At 53.0% G+C, this 13,587-nt stretch overlaps 3 non-coding genes across 3 annotated transcripts; all 3 read left to right on the top strand.

Annotated features, from left to right (window-relative positions):
- Positions 1-9,886: 9,886 nt before the first annotated feature.
- On the top strand, positions 9,887-9,968 carry TRNAS-CGA. Its single transcript has one exon. It is a non-coding gene; the product is annotated as a tRNA-Ser (tRNA).
- Positions 9,969-11,497: 1,529 nt separating this feature from the next.
- Positions 11,498-11,570, top strand: TRNAF-GAA. The gene has a single exon. It is a non-coding gene; the product is annotated as a tRNA-Phe (tRNA).
- A 1,944-nt stretch (positions 11,571-13,514) lies between these two features.
- TRNAR-UCU lies at positions 13,515-13,587 on the top strand. The gene has a single exon. It is a non-coding gene; the product is annotated as a tRNA-Arg (tRNA).

Genomic DNA, 13,587 nt, shown 5'->3' with positions numbered 1-13,587 from the left:
AGATCTCCTCCAATCACACAAGCTGAAAATTGTTCCACTTTACTGCACCTCTGTAACCATATGGGAACCAATCCTGTCTGTGTTTTGTGCACATCCAAAATTCCTGCTGAATGACCCACCCTGGGAGCGAGTTACCAGTGACCCAGGGCTGGGGCAGCAGGAGGTGTGGGGGGGGCACTGGTGGGGAGGAAGGGGGGAAGCTCAGCGCTGGGGCAGCAGGGGGTGTGTGTGTGGGGGGGGGAGAGCCCAGGACTGGGGCAGCAGGAGGGTATGGGGGGAGCCCAGAGCTGGGAAGAGGGGCAGCCAAATTTTTGTTTGCTTGGGGCAGCAAAAAGCCTAGAGCCGACCCTGGGCCATCCCAGCCAAAGACCTGGCTCTAGGAGGTGTGAGTCACCCAGCAGGAGAGGACAGACTGGCTCTTGCACAGCTGGAGACAGGGAAGTTGAGCACTGTGAGCTCCAGGGCTTTACCACAAGCCAACACAAAGTCCCACTGAGATTTGAACGCAGATTGCAGGATTCAGAGGCCTGAGTGCTGCCCGTTACACCATGGGACCAGCTCATGCTGCTGTCTCTGCACATCGGTGACCCTCACGGGGCCGGCTTGTGTAAGGGACTGTTGGCCCCTTACTAAAACTTAGTGGGGGGGGGGTTGGTTGGCTAGTTCCCAGTCCCAGTAGAAGGGGGAAGGGCCAATGGGAAATCAGGCCCCTGAGACTGACAGTCCCCAGGGGCAATGGGGAGAGGCCAAAGCTCCAAGTTAGCCGCACTGACAGGCCAGGCCAGGCAGTGTAATGAGGGAGTCACCAGGCCAGGGGGTCCCATCCTCCGTGGGAGCTGGAACTGCCTGGGCCAGAGTGGGACAGAGCTAAGGAGAGAGCAGGAGCCCGAGAAGAGCCGGGGAGCAGAGCTGGGCAGGTGTAGTGCCAGAAACTGCTCCCTGTAGGACTTTGCTGCCTGCAGCAGTTACTGAGACCTGAGGTTGTTCTTATTTCCTGACTTGTGCTAATTGGCTCAAACTTGACAGTGGTTTCTCTAGCAAAGGCCAGTCCCTGGCCCCTTGGTCCAGACATCCTCATTCACATCAGGCTGGGGTGACCAGATGTCAAAGATGAAATATCGGGACGCGGGGGGCGGCGCAAAAAAAAAAAAAGCCGGAGGCTCCCCCCCCCGCACCGCCAGGCGGCAGTGGCACAGCCCCGTCTCCACCCAACTCTGGGCTCCGACCCCCGATACACCCCCAGCTCCTCCATCCCCTCGCTCCTGGGCCCAGCCTGGGCTCCGAGCTCTGCAGCCGAGCCGCGCTCCAGGTCCCTCCTGCAGCTCCCGGGCAAGGGGCGAACCAGGCAGCCGGGCCCAGCCCCTCCCGGCAGGAGCGTGTCTGCCCCACGTGTGTCTCCACCCCCCGCCCACATGGGTCCTGCCCGCTCCGCACTGCCCCCAGCCCCACTGCGCTGCCCTGCAGGCTGCAGGGCTGGAGCAGCCTCCGTGCTGCGCTCCCGGCCATGGCCATGGCCCGTGTGCAGACCTGGGAGGGAGGAGGATGCCGCCTGCTTGGGGAAGAGGCAGGGCCAGGGCGAGGATTTGAGGAGGGCTCCAATGGGGCAGTGAGGGGGTGGGGCTGGGGGCAGGGCCAGGGCGGGGATTTGGGGAGGGATCCAGTGGGGGAAGGAGGGGGCGGGGGCAGGGGGGAGTGTCCCTCCGGGCTCTGCCTGTGTGCCGGAGCAGAGGGCAAAATTGTTTGTTTGTCCAGTGTCCCAACCAAACATCAGTCAGGACGTGGGACAAACAAGCAAATATCGGGACAGTCCCAATAAAATCGGGACGTCTGGTCACCCTACATCAGGCTTCAAGTTGAGAATAATTTCCCCTTCCCGCTCTGTGGGAGGGGAGACTTTTAAACGCGCTCTCTGGGCGACTGCACATGGCTAAGCAAAGAGAACAAACCCCCAATCCCCCCTGTGCTTTGGGGGCCAGGTTTGCGGTGGGAATCCTGTAGTTCAGATGACTTTGTTAGGTAAAAAGCAAGTCCTTACTCACCTCTCCAGCACCCGAGTTTGTGCGGAGTTGGTATGGGGCTCACAAATCTGTCAGAGACCAGACAACAATTCGTTGATCAACGGGCTCACACCATCCTTAGCTTAAAAAAAGCTTCGGAGTAAGTGTGGCAAGTTTATTAGGGGTGAGCATCAATGTTTATACACAGAAGTAAACAAAGTGATTAACAGATCATAATGGTCATGCATAATCAATCAAGATTTTACAGGTTAAAATGTAAATTAGAGAAGACAAAGGGGGAAATGGCTACTTAAAGGGAGGGGGGGGTGTCATGAGCAGTTCGCAGGTTAGAGCTTTGATTAAAAGTTTCAGATAGAGACATCAAGTCTGGAGTAAGTTTAAACTCATGAAAAGTTCAGACTCAACATTCCTTCATTTGTAGCTTTGGGATAACTATTTACCAAAGCTACACCCCATTTTAAGGAGCCAAGGGCCGCTTGGCAATTTCAGCCTGGGCCAACTTGAAGAGAGTAAGGCCTTTGGCTGAAGTAGGAAAAGAATAAACTGACCCACATGAGTTTATGAGGGAGGGGATACACTGAATACAGCAACACAGTATTATAAGGATTACTATGGCCCCAACAATACCCACCAAGAGTTTTTTAGCCCACCCAAATCCAGGCAGCCAATTCCATAAGGCTCCCCACCAATCATAAGGTGGCTGGCCAGAGGAGTAGTTCTTAGCCATTTCCCTTAGATGTTTGGTATGTTGAAAAGTGTCAGGGTAGGTATCGTTTACAAAAACACAGCACTCTTCATTTATGAGGGCGCAAGTTCCTCCTTGGGCTGCTAACATTATGTTTAAAGCCATTCGGTTTTGCAAAGCTAACTGGCGCAGCTGGGACATTTCCCCGGCCTGATTCTCAAATAGGGTCGCAGTTTCATTGGTTAAAGATTCTAGTAGTCCCTGTAGACGGATGACACCACCCCTTAAGCTAATAAGACCAGCCCACCGCTGCCACGACAAACCATTACGGATATTAATATCTCTGAAGGTTTCACGGATGTTACGAACGTGGGGAAAATGGGCGGGGGGGGTGGTGAGGGAGATGCGAGAAGGCGGTGTGAGCCACGCTAAATAACATGACCCTGCCCAATCAGGGGAGAGAAAGTAATAAGCTTTGGGCCCGCACACCCAGTATGTTCCATACATTGTGTTTCGGGTATTCCATTTTTTAAAGTAGGAGGTAACCCACCACTCGTTGGACCACTGTTCCCCTGGTAACGCAGAGGGGTCGTTGTGCGAACCGCAGAGGCACAATTTGGTAGTGGTGTTTTTAAAGTGCAGTGTAGTACTGCTTGAGCAGTTGTAGAAGGCAATCGTATATCCCTTAACAATTAGTTGGACACCCTCGTGATCTGAGCAGGGTTTTTTAAAAGCTGACTCTGAAGCCTTGTGAGGGATCCACATATGGGATAAGTGGGATGCGCAAGGCTTGAAGCCAAGATTTTTACTAAAGGTGTTGCCATTAAAATACATGTTGCATTTACTTGTTTCCACAAAAGTTGACCCCTTTTCTTTAACAAAACACAGTGATCCTGTCTGATTGGTTACCCTGAGATATCTGTTAATTGGCACTTCTGTTTTGTTCCATGTAAGATTGTGTTGGACTGGATCTTTTACTTTAGCCGGTGGCATCCAAGTTATATTAGCAGTGGTCAGGGGAATGGGTGTGAAGGGGAGTCCCTGTTCTGCATTTACTGGAAATTGAGTACATACCCAGCAATTACTTCTATTTCCTAAAATACGAGTTTTAACCTCGTGGGAATATTTAATAAAAGCATTATTTTCATAAGCAGAAAATAAACTAAAAAGGCATGATAAAAAACATACAGTTGTCAGAATAAAAGGTCCTCTCATTTTTTTCGAGTTAATTTAAGTCTGATGTCTGAAAGAGGTAAGCTGGTCCACTGGTCAGAGGCAGTGTCCTCAGTGGTGGCAAGAGCTGCTGGTCCGTCACTGTGGTCCACTACGGCTGGCTTGACGTGGGAGTGGTGGATCCAGGATTTGCGTCCTTCCAGGAACACTGCAGTCTGGGTTGTTAAAAGAACCTGGTGGGGTTCAGTAAACCTCGGCTGGAGGGCGTCGCCACGAACGAACTTTTTGGCCCAGACGAAGTCCCCTGGTTGGAACGGGTGGATTTGTTCTTCTAGTGGCACGGTCTGGGAAAACTGCGAGGCTTTCCAAAGGGTACGGAGGCGAGCCTGTAGGGAGAGAAACTGGCACGCGGTCATATGATCCCCTTCCAATAGTGAAACATCAGCACGTGGTAGCGCACCGCCTTTGAAAGGGGGGTGTCCATAGAGCAGTTCAAAGGGGGATAATCCCAATACACGGGTTGGGCGAGTACAAAGGTGAAACAGGACCAAGGGAAGTACCTGAGGCCACTTTAACCCTGTTTCCTGACAGTATTTAGCCAATGTAAGCTTAAGCTCCCTATTTATACGCTCAACTTTCCCGCTAGACTGGGGGATGGTAGGGTGTATGAAAGGAGTTTGAAATGCCCAGTTCTTGTTCTAAACGGCCAAGGACATTACCAGTAAAGTGGGGTCCGCGATCTGAATCAAGTATGAGAGGGACGCCAAAACGGGGTACAATGTCTTTAAGGAGGATCTTTGCCACTGTGGCAGCAGTACAATTAGCAGTAGGAAAAGCTTTGACCCATGAAGTCAGAGGGCAAACCAAAACAAGGAGGTGCTTTTTCCCAAAAGCCTTTGGCATATTTGCAAAGTCAATTTGAAGATGTTGAAATGGAGCAGCAGGCGGAGGTCTTCCACCCTTAATTTTGTTAAGAGGCGGAGCAGGTTCATTACGCTGACATGTGCTGCATGCTTTCACTATTGACAGGCAGTAGGGTTGAATGCCTGGAGCATACCAAAAGCGAGCGATGGTGTCCAGAAGGGCGTGCGTGCCGTAGTGACCCCCCTTATCATGGTGCCAGCGAACTGCCACAGGGTATGTGGAGCGAGGGAGGCAGGCTCGGCCATCCGGCATAAGCCAGGTCCCTTTGACCAGAGTGGCTCCGAGGCTCTCCCACGACTGTAGTTCAGCAGCGGGTACCAGTACGGGGTGCGGTGGAGTAAAGGAGGAGGTTACAACAGCCAACGTGGGCATGGCTAAGGGTAAGACGGCAGCCGCCTTGGCGGAGGCGTCAGCCAGGGCATTCCCACGGGTGACGGGGCTATTATCTTTAGTATGGGCCCGGCAGTGAACTACAGCCAGGACCGAGGGTTCTTGGAGGGCATCCAAAAGCTTGTGGATGAGGGGGAGGTGCTGAATGGGTTTACCGGCAGCTGTCTGGAAACCTCGAAACTTCCAGAGGTGGATGTGACAATGCACAACTTCAAAAGCATACTTGCTATCAGTAAAAATGGTAACGGTCTTACCAGCGGCCAACTGGCAAGCTCGGGCCAGGGCATAGAGTTTGGCGGCTTGGGCTCCCCAGTTGCCTGGCAGTGAGGCGGCCTCTTGAATGTCCCATTCAGAGGTGACTGCATAACCGGTGAAACGCTTGCCATTAACATAGAAGGAGCTTTCGTCCGAGAAGAGGATGCAATCAGGGTTGTCCAGTGGCACGTCAAACAGGTTGTTCCTTATCTGTAAGATGCTATGAACTACTTTTACACAGTTGTGCTGATCCTGGAGGACTGGCAGGTCAGGAAGCAAGGTCGCTGGATTAAGGGGCCCACACCTTTTAAAAATTAGGTTAGTGTCTTCTAGGAGTTCGGCCTCTAGCTGCTGCTGACGATGGGCTGAAAAGACTTGGGTCGTGCCCCTACGCAGAAGGGCTGACAAGGCATGAGAGGTCCAGACCGTGGTAAAATGACCCAGGGTCAGGCTCTTTGCCTTTGTGATCAGCAGGGCAGCTGCTGCCAGAGTCCGGGTGCAGGATGGGGTTCCCTGAGCGACAGGGTCGATCTGCTGGGAGTAAAAAGCAAGCGGGAAATGGTGGGGCCCGCTCAGCTGGGTAAGGACGCCACTAGCAATTCCGCCCCTCTCGTGGACAAAAAGGTGAAAGGGTTTGCTGTAATTGGGGGGGCGGAGAGACATGGAGGAGGCCACATTGTCCTTGAGTAACTGAAAGGCTTGGATCGTGTCTGGGGACCACTGCAAAGGGTCAGGAGCAAGGTTAGCAGTGAGTCGGTGGAGCGGTTTGCTTAACTCCCCGCAGGACGGCAACCAAGGGCGACAGAAGCCAATTAATCCTAAGAAACCTCGAAGTTGTTTCTTGGTGTTTGGCAGAGGGCAGTTTTGGATAGTCTTTATGCGGACTGGGTCCATTTGTCTTCCCTCTGGGGTTAACAGGAAGCCCAGATATCGGACCTTCTGTGAGACCCACTGAATCTTGTTAGGGTCTACCTTGTGGCCTCTGGTGTGTAGGTATAATAAAAGTGCCTTACCATTGATGCGGAGGGCGGCTTCTTTGCAGTTACCTAGTAGGATGTCATCTACGTATAGGACTAACGTGGATCCCTGCGGACAGGTGAAGCCTTCCAAGTCGTGGCGGAGGCATTGGCTGAAAATCGTGGGGGTGTCTCTGTAGCCTTGAGGAAGTCATTGCCAGACATAACTTTGTCCCTCCCAGGTGAAACCAAAGAGATATTGAGAGTCTGGGTGCACAGGAATGCTGAAAAAGGCTGATTTTAAGTCAATAACAGTGAACCACTCAGCATCCCAGGGGATTTGGCTGATGATAGTAGCTGGATCAGGAACTACTGCATGAAGAGGGACCACATACTGATTAATAACCCGTAGATCCTGTACAAAGCGCCAACGAATAGGGTCTCCGTCCTTTTTAGGAGGCTTTTTGACAGGCAGTATAGGGGTATTACAGGGAGTGCGCTGAGGGCGGACTAGCTTTTGTGCAATGAATCCCTCGACAATGGGGCGGATGCCCTCCCGGGCTTCCAGCGACAGGGGGTATTGGGGGACTGACGGGGGGGGGCTAAGGAGGGCTTCACTTGAATCTTTACTGGCTCTGCCGAAAGGAGCAGGCCAACATCAGTGTCAGAAATTCCCCAGAGGGTTGAAGGCAAGTCAGTGAGGTCAGGGGAGAGAGGGGGGGTTTCCCAATTACCCTGAGTTGGGGCCGGATCTCCTAACACTGTCATCAATAATCCTACCCCTTTAGGAGTGCAGGTTAAAGTAGCCTTAAGCTTACAGAGTAAATCCCGGCCCATCAAAGGGATCGGACAAGCTGGGGAAAAAAGAAAACGGTGAGAAAAACATTTATCAGCATAAATAACATTTAGAGGCAAAGTGAGTCCCAGAGACTGTGGGTTGCCCTCCACCCCAGTTGCAGTTTTAACCTCAGAGGATAGCCAGGGAGAGGGGGCATGATTTAAAAGAGAGAAAGTAGCTCCAGTATTAATGAGGAAAGAGACAGGCAGTCCTTGGACTGAAAGGGTTAGACGAGGCTCTTTGCTGGGAGGGGAGAAAGTGAGGAAGAAGCCGGCTAAAGACATTAAGGAAATAAGACCATCACATTGTTTGCCTTGGCCCCCGGGGTACCGTCATTGAGAAGGCTGAGTTTGCTGCAGCTGCTGCTGTTGCCCGTAGTTGATCCAGGCCTGAGGAACGGGCTGGGCTGGTGGTGCAGGGGTGTATTCGTCCCTGGTGTAAGTATCTGCGGATGCGACCGGACCCTCTGGGCGTTCCCAGGGGCATTCACGTTTAAAGTGACCGGGCTGTCCGCACTGAAAACAATTTCCTGGTGGCTGGGGTTGCCAGGACCCTCTTCCCCGAGCACCCTGAAATCCCCTGCCACGGCCACGGCTTTTGCCTTGAATACCACCGCGAAAAGCTAAAGCCATCAACTTATATTCTTTCTTTTTCTCTTTCTTTTTACTACTTTCCCTTTCTTTCTTCCATGCAAAATCAGCTACGTCCAACACTGAAGTGACTGACTCACCTCCCCAACCAGGGCGAAACTTTAAGAAATAATCCCTTACAGGGGGTACTGACTGATTCACAAAAAATGAAATAAGAGTAGGGTGGTCTGCTTCTCTCTCAGGATCCATCTGAGTGAACATTCGGGCCCCCTCCAATAGCCTCGACCAGAACTTTCTGGGTGGCTCATCAGATTCCTGCCGAATCTGCATGAACTTAGCCTGATTAGGCGAGCGGCGAGCCATTTTTTTGAGTTTCTTTAACAATCGCTCTCGATCTGTCCGCAGCTGAGTCAGCCTTTGCTGACTCCAGTCTAGGGGATTCCAGCCAGCGGCTTGATCCCGCCTATCCATCCAAGTGGTATTAACCGCATTGCTATCCCCCCATGTCCTTTCTGCCATCCACAATCTACTACGTTCCTCTCCGGTCAAAACTCTACTTAACAACTGATCTACATCCGTATAAGTAGGATTATGACTTGAAAACAATCTTTCTAAAAGTTCAGTGATCTTTCGGGGATTTTCCCCAAAGGACCCTGACAACCGTCCCCACTCTTTCAAGTCCCATTCTAGCCATCCTTTATATTCCACAATATTAGTATGTTGTAACTGGCCATTATTGTTCACAAAAGGTTGGTCGTGCACCTGTAAAGGCATTTCTCTACTCACAAAAAGTTTGGCAGAGGCAGCCTCTGGGCTATCCTCAGGGGAGGGGTATGCATCCTGCTGCATCTGCTTGATCTTTTGCCTAGTAATTACTCCTCCCGAGGTGTGCCCCTTCATTTCCTCCTTATCACTCTGCAGAGATTCCAATTTGGAGTCCTGCAGATTTCCCTCTGCGCTCTGGAGAGAGTCCCCTTGCGGAGGAATAGGGGCAGGTGCAGTGGGGACCAACTGACGAGTTAAAACACGCCGTGGTTTACACCCTTCATCGAAATAACATGGAGGGGGTTCACTCTCGGGAGAATACCTGACTGCCATAATTTTTCAAGATTTCCACAGCTCTGCTGCTGTGTCCCAACAAAACCAGTAACATAACTGTCCCGGATGGTCTTTTTCGATCTGGCTCCTTACTCCTCTTAAGGCAGCCTGTTCGAAAGAGCCATACGAAGGCCACCTCATCTCCGGGTCAGCCAATACCGCGGTATACCCAGTCCAATTCCTTACACACAGTGTGTACAACTTCCTCCTAGACATTCCTGTCTGTACTGGGAGTTTCCCTTCATTCCATAACTTATTTACAATCCCCAGCGGACTCTCAAGAGGCACGCTAGTCCCTTGACCCATGGTGTCTGACAGGAGCCCTCCAACTGGCGTTTATCCTGCTGTCCAGTACACGACCCCTCAATATTGAATTGGCTGGGAGAAATCTTCCGTGGCGCCTGCCAATTCGTATGTGAGTGATCTGGCCACTGGACAGAGGCACCGCACCAGAAGAAAATCCCGGACGAGCCCCCAAATTGTTAGGTAAAAAGCAAGTCCTTACTCACCTCTCCAGCACCCGAGTTTGTGCGGAGTTGGTATGGGGCTCACAAATCTGTCAGAGACCAGACAACAATTCGTTGATCAACGGGCTCACACCATCCTTAGCTTAAAAAAAGCTTCGGAGTAAGTGTGGCAAGTTTATTAGGGGTGAGCATCAATGTTTATACACAGAAGTAAACAAAGTGATTAACAGATCATAATGGTCATGCATAATCAATCAAGATTTTACAGGTTAAAATGTAAATTAGAGAAGACAAAGGGGGAAATGGCTACTTAAAGGGAGGGGGGGTGTCATGAGCAGTTCGCAGGTCAGAGCTTTGATTAAAAGTTTCAGATAGAGACATCAAGTCTGGAGTAAGTTTAAACTCATGAAAAGTTCAGACGCAACAACTTCACGCCTGGGCATTGGGATTCTTTACCAGTGTCTCTGGCATGGGGCCAGTTTTGTGCTCACAGCTGTGATGGCCGAGTGGTTAAGGCGTTGGAGTCGAAATCCAATAGGGTTCCCCTGCGCAGGTTCAAATCCTGCTCACAGCGAGGCCTGTGTTTTAGCCAGTCTCTCATGGGGGCAACACCTCTGTCCAACCCCCTGAGACACTCTCAATTCTCTCCCCACCCCAAGGAAATCCTGTTCTGCTCCTTTCATAGAGATCCCTGGGACACCCCCTCACACTGTGTCCCTGAGGGGTCAGGCAAACTCTCAGCGCCTGAAGCCTCTGCCACTCACCTGGTGCCCCATAGATCAGCCATAGCCCTGGTTCTGCTCCTCTCTCTAGGGTGTGAAAGGAGCCAAGTCTGCGACTCTGTGGGAGCTATGGGGCTGCAGAACCAACAGAGAAAAATAGGTGCTCAGCGCCCACTGGCAGCAGCTCCCCCCCCCCACTACAGGCCTTGCCGACAAGCTCCTCCTCTTCCCCTTCAGTGACTTCCACTTGCCAGTGACCAGCTGTTCAGTGGGGTGCAGGAGGGGCTGGGTGGGGAGGGGGAGGAGCAGAGACGGGAAGAGGTGGGGGAGGGAGAGGAATGGGGCAGGAAGGTGCAGGGTGGGAAGAGGTGGGACAGGGGTGGGGGCTTGGGGAAGGGGTGGAGTGGGGGCAGGGCCTGGGGAGGAAAGGGGGGATTTGTCCTGGGCCCTGCACCCCTCTAGGGCCGGCCCTGAAGGGAAGCACCGACTATCACAGTGACAATAAAACTGACCAGCCTTGCGGGGGAGGCTGAGGGAGACCCTCACTCACCAGGTCTCTTCTCTTCCCCACGGTGAGCCAGACACTGCTCTCTCCTGGCTCTCACTCTAGCAGCTGGACGCCAAGGAGCCATTTCCCCACAGGAAGTGCATCGAGTGCCCCTGTGGTGCTGGGGGGCTGGCGCTGCTGCTGCCTGTGGGGCTGGCAGGGGGGTTGATGTCTGCACAGACTCTCAGCTGGCAGGCCGGAGGGGGCACTTGGGACCTGACCAGACTGGCTCAGTGAAGACGGGGAGTTGACAGAGCAATACAGACGCTCTCCAGAGCCCGGAGCAGCAGCCGCCCATGCAGCCAGGCAATGAGCATTTCCCACAGCCTGCAGCCGAGGGGGAGGCAGCAGCTGCTGTTCCAGCTTCTGTCAGCCAACAGCCACTTCTTACTCCCCACAGCTAAGGGCGTCGGGTTCCTCCAGTGGGGGTGTGGAGCAGCCGTTCGTTTTCCTGTTCGCACTCGTCTGCGGTGTGAAAATCGGGGAGGGGAGGCAGAAGCCCCACTTCCCTCCCGAAATGACGCCCAGTGGGGGAAGCCAGGACAACAGGGTGGGGCAGCAGGTGGTGGCCAGACTCTCACTGCCAGGGTCTAGTCTAGCTCAGGATCCAGCTCAACCTCCTCCCTGCGCCACTGGCCCCCAGTCCCCTTCCACCACCAGGTCAACCCGGGCACTAGGGCAGGAACGGGGTGAGGCAGCAAGTCAAGCTGAGCAAGGCAGGCGAAAGCGAGTCTTGTCTTCATGGGCCACTCACAGTGACGTCCTTTTTGTGTGCAACTGCTGCAAAAACCTCCCGGGCGGAGAAGTAACAGGTCAAAATATTGCTGCACAGCTGCCAAAGTAGCTCAGTTGGGAGAGCGTTAGACTGAAGCTCTAAAGGTCCCTGGTTCAATCCCAGGCTTTGCCAGGTCTTTTCATCCCTCTCTGTTCAGGGGCAGCTCGTTCTCTGGGAGCACAGTGGTGTCTACACCCAAGATGAGCAGGGCTTCCCTAGAGGATTTAGGGGGTCTGGAACAAAGCAATTTTGGGGGCCCCTTCCATTAAAAAAAAGTTCCAATGCTGTAGTCTCATGGGGCCCCTGCGGGGCCTGGGACAAATTGCCCAACTTGCCTCCCCTGTGGGTGGCACTGACGGTGAGTCTCTGATCTTGGGCTCTGCAGTAGGAAAACACAGAAAGGGCTTCTGCCCCTAGTTGGCCCACCTGACCTTTACCAAGGAGAGATGGGAGCTGTCTTTCCCAACATGGCAGGCAGAGAGTGAGGCAGGGTGACCCTCAGGAGTGGTGCCAGAGGGCTGCTGGGCAGTGACAGGCAGGGACTGGGGGTGAAAACTCCTCTGTGCAGCTGAGCAAGGGCAGTACCAGGGAAGGGGCATCTGTGAAAGTGGCCCTGTGGAAGGTGGCAGGGATTTGGGGGCCCAGGAGGAGGTGCTTGATGTTCAGTGCCTTGGAGCAGCTGGACTTCGACATGGTGGGTGTTCAGCAAATGCACGTTCATGACTTTAGGATAGATCAATGGGCAGAGGGTGATTGGAGGAAGGGCCTCCTGGCCAGGGAAGAATGATGGGGCTGGAGTCTTGTTCTTCACATTCGCGGTGCGAGTACAGAAGGTGGGGGAGCTCCGACCAGGGAGGGCATTACTGGTGGGCTTTGTACTCTGTGGCACTGGTTACTGCTATATTAGTGTGTATGGTCCCCAGTTAAGGCATGAGAGGGAAGATCAAAGGCTCCCTTCCTCTGGAATGCATGGTGTTTGGTGTTGGGGTGGGGGGGGATTTTAATTGTGTCAGCCGGCCTGAGGACCGCTGGTCCCGTTTTCCCGACCGTCAGAGGAAACCTTTTTACAATGAGCACTACCTGGTGCAGGTCTGTAGTGAGGTCGGCTTAGAGGAGCTCACTCCAGCCACAGAGGGGGTTCACCTTTCTGCGAGGACAGGCCAGGAGTCGCACTGACCGGATTTATGCTTAGCTTCTGTGTCTTTAGCATGTTGCTTCTCAGATTCTTTCTTGGCCTGACTTGTTACACTTTGACACTTAACAGGCCAGAGTTTGTGCACCTTCCTATTATCCTCACTAGGATCTGATTTCCAAATTTTGAGGAATGACTTTTTGCCTCTAACAGCCTCCAGTACTCGGCCGTTTACCTAGAGTGGCGTTCTGCTGGTCCTCCTATTGTCGCTTCTGATTTAGGGCAAACGTTTCATCTGAGCCTCTACTTGCAGCGTTTTTAAATGGTCTGCATGCTGCTTGCAGGCACCTAACACTTGTGACAGCAGCTCCTTTTAATTCCCATCCAACCATCTGTACTTATGCCGATAGGTCGACTTTAGGTCTTTAACTTTGAGCGATAGCTGAGAAGATGGTAAATGAGGCAGAAACCCGTTGGACAAACCTCTTCATTTCCTTGTTATTTCCTGACTTCTTCATTCATCGCCTTTTCCTTTTTTCCTGGGTGAGGCGGCGGCCTGCCAGGGAGCTCCCCGGCACCTCTGGCTGCCTGGGCTGAAGGCAAGAGGCAGGCCTGGGTGTGGCGAGGGCCTCCTGTCCCGGAATGAGGCCGCACTGCTTCCTGGTCCCCTTTTCCCACCCACAGCGGCAGGCGGCTGCTGCGGGAGAACACGAGGGAGGCTCTCGGGACACCAGACAGTGCTGTGTGGCTGTCAGGGGAAAGAGCCTTCTTCTCTAAAGATGGCTGGCAGAAAGGTGGTGCTCAGCTCTGTCAGCGACCTCCCCAGTAGCCTCGCTGCCAGGGGGTGCAGACATTTCTGTAAGGTGCAGAAAGAGGGTATTTGGCTTCCAAGTTAATATGAGAAATATGCATTTAGGAGATGGAATTTCCCTTCTTTCATTAGGGCCCCAGTGGCCTAATGGACAAGGCAATGGCTTTCTAAGTCAGAGATTGTGGGTTCGAGTCCCATCTGGGGTG

The sequence above is a fragment of the Mauremys mutica genome, unplaced genomic scaffold (genome assembly GCF_020497125.1).
Source record: "Mauremys mutica isolate MM-2020 ecotype Southern unplaced genomic scaffold, ASM2049712v1 Super-Scaffold_100120, whole genome shotgun sequence".
Taxonomy (NCBI): Eukaryota; Metazoa; Chordata; order Testudines; family Geoemydidae; genus Mauremys; species Mauremys mutica.
Note: the sequence above shows the minus strand (reverse complement) of the source record. Positions and strands in the feature narration are given on the sequence as shown.